Source organism: Osmerus mordax, chromosome 3 (genome assembly GCF_038355195.1).
Source record: "Osmerus mordax isolate fOsmMor3 chromosome 3, fOsmMor3.pri, whole genome shotgun sequence".
Classification (NCBI taxonomy): domain Eukaryota; kingdom Metazoa; phylum Chordata; class Actinopteri; order Osmeriformes; family Osmeridae; genus Osmerus; species Osmerus mordax.
In genome coordinates this window covers 14,205,203-14,207,613 of record NC_090052.1, presented here as the reverse complement: position 1 = coordinate 14,207,613, position 2,411 = coordinate 14,205,203, and the positions used below count along the sequence as shown (strand labels likewise).

Genomic DNA, 2,411 nt, shown 5'->3' with positions numbered 1-2,411 from the left:
TACATCCCATCTGACTGTAAGGATGACACATACAGTACACACTCAGACAAAAAAAAAATTGGGGCGTCGATCTGCTGCCAACGAGAGGTGTATGTTTAGGTACAGGTACATGTGACACCCTCTGTGACACTGCTTGTAAAAAGGGCAATACAAACAAAAAGGTAGTTTGATTCATTGGTGTTTTACTCTCCAGGTTTGGAAAGCACTCACATGATGAGTTGTCCATTCTGGTGCCCCTGAGCCAATGTTGCAGGTTAGTATGCTGTCAGTATGTCCTCTCTCTTTGACACATGCTGGCTCTGAGATTGTTTGAAGATGAATTGTCTTAGTTAACATTTTGTTCCTCCTCCACCTCATGGCTGTGCCGGTCTCCAGGGTAAGGAGGTCGACCCACCTGCGTCTGCAGCTGCTGGCCAAGCAGGAGTACTTGCTGAACTCCCTGATGGAGGAGTCTCTGCTCCATCAGGGAGTTCAGCATCGCTCTCTTCACTTCTCTGGGAAATTATTGGAATTATTGATGACTGAGAAACAACATAAAAACATGACTTGCTAAAATCTTTTTATTTGAAGAGAAAATGTATTGAAAATAATTGATCAAGTTAGAATACTGCATATCAGTCAGACCAATATACGTTTCCCCCCACACCCACGATTCCTATTAAATCCAGTTGATTATAGGTTTTCACATTATCACAACAAGAAGAAACTGATTTGAGAAACAAGAAACAACTCAATATGCCATGGATTCGAGTAAATATCAGGCATGCATGATAACCACAAACAGTTACAGTAGACGGCTTGTTAACCTCTCTCTTGGCTTCATACAGTAAGAAGTAAACTGTCGAACATCTCTGAACATCTCCAGTCTAAGACACTGGTCTGATCTTCATGGAGATAGCTTTCAAGGAGTAATGATAACCCTTCCAGGTATACCAGTTAATGCTGGTTGCAAAATGAATTGTCTTACCCCACAGATATTCCCCATTAGGGTTAGCATGATGGCACTTTGCGTACCAAAATGCACCATAATAGGTAACAGCACAGTTACCAGTCCATGTATCTTGGTCTTTGTCAAATGTAGAGAATTTGGCGCCGTTGTGGATGGAGAGCGAGTCTCCTGCTCCTCCATTCTTGAAGCCTGTGACAGTCAGCTTGTAGCCATTAGACTCTGGGCCCACAGAGAAGGAGGAGTAAAACGCAAACACCTTTCTTCCTGTAAATTCCTCCATGTCCACTCTCAGCTCGTGCTTTCTCGAGTTGGTGAGGTAGTGCAGGTTGTCCAGTCCCAACCAGTACTCTCCGTTGGCACTTCCAAAGCCAGCTTTGTACTGACTCCAGCCTCTGTAGAAGTTGGTGGTGCCGTCCGCTCTTCTCTGAAAGACGGTCCACTTGCCTTTGTCAGTGGCCATGTCACAGTAGACCTGCACTGGCTTGATTGAGGGGTAGATGGTGTACACGCCGCTGGCCTTTGAGACACTTTTGGAGACATCAGCGCAGTCCCTGAGCAGTTTGAGGTCACACCTGGGAGCTGCATCAGCAACCACAGCCAGCAGCAGGATGAAGAGCAGACTTGCCATTTTGGTATCAAGTCAAAAGGTTTTAGCTTCTAGATCAAAGCAGAGATATCCTAGATGTCCTGTGAGCTTTGGTAAGCCTTTTGGTGTCCTTTTATAGCATCTAACAGAAATGTTGAAGGAGACTCAACCAATCCCATGGTGATCAAATGTGACTGGACCGGTTTAATGGAATGAATGCAAACCCCTTAAGAAGCTCTAGGAGGTACCACTAGAATTCTTATGTGATTTTCTTCCAGGTGTTTTTTTTTACTGAAAAAAAAGGTGGTTTGATTCATTGGTGTTTTACTCTCCAGGTTTGGAAAGCACTCACATGATGAGTTGTCCATTCTGGTGCCCCTGAGCGAATGTTGCAGGTTAGTATGCTGTCAGTATGTCCTCTCTCTTTGACACATGCTGGCTCTGAGATTGTTTGAAGATGAATTGTCTTAGTTAACATTTTGTTCCTCCTCCACCTCATGGCTGTGCCAGTCTCCAGGGTAAGGAGGTCGACCCACCTGCGTCTGCAGCTGCTGGCCAAGCAGGAGTACTTGCTGAACTCCCTGATGGAGGAGTCTCTGATCCGTGACCGCCTCTCCCCCATCCTCATCCAGCCCCACCTCCATGGACCGGCGCATCCGTCTGGTCCTGCAGGTGCTGGACGGCTGCCTGGAAAAGGAGGGATACGCTAACGTGGTGGAGGATGACCGTGCCAGGGACAGTGCCACACACAGGAACCCGGGACACAGGTAGTGAGGTCTGGGATGGGGGAAGGGATGACCAGCCTCCTTCCTTGTCCTGGGGCAGAGCCTGTCACTTACACCATGCACCTCCATTTTGAATTCAGTGAATTCCAAG

The 2,411-nt window shown here is 46.8% G+C and overlaps 1 pseudogene; it reads right to left on the bottom strand.

Moving 5' to 3' along the window:
• Nucleotides 1-643: 643 nt before the first annotated feature.
• LOC136941293 (microfibril-associated glycoprotein 4 pseudogene) lies at nucleotides 644-1,626 on the bottom strand (annotated as a pseudogene).
• Nucleotides 1,627-2,411: the final 785 nt, after the last annotated feature.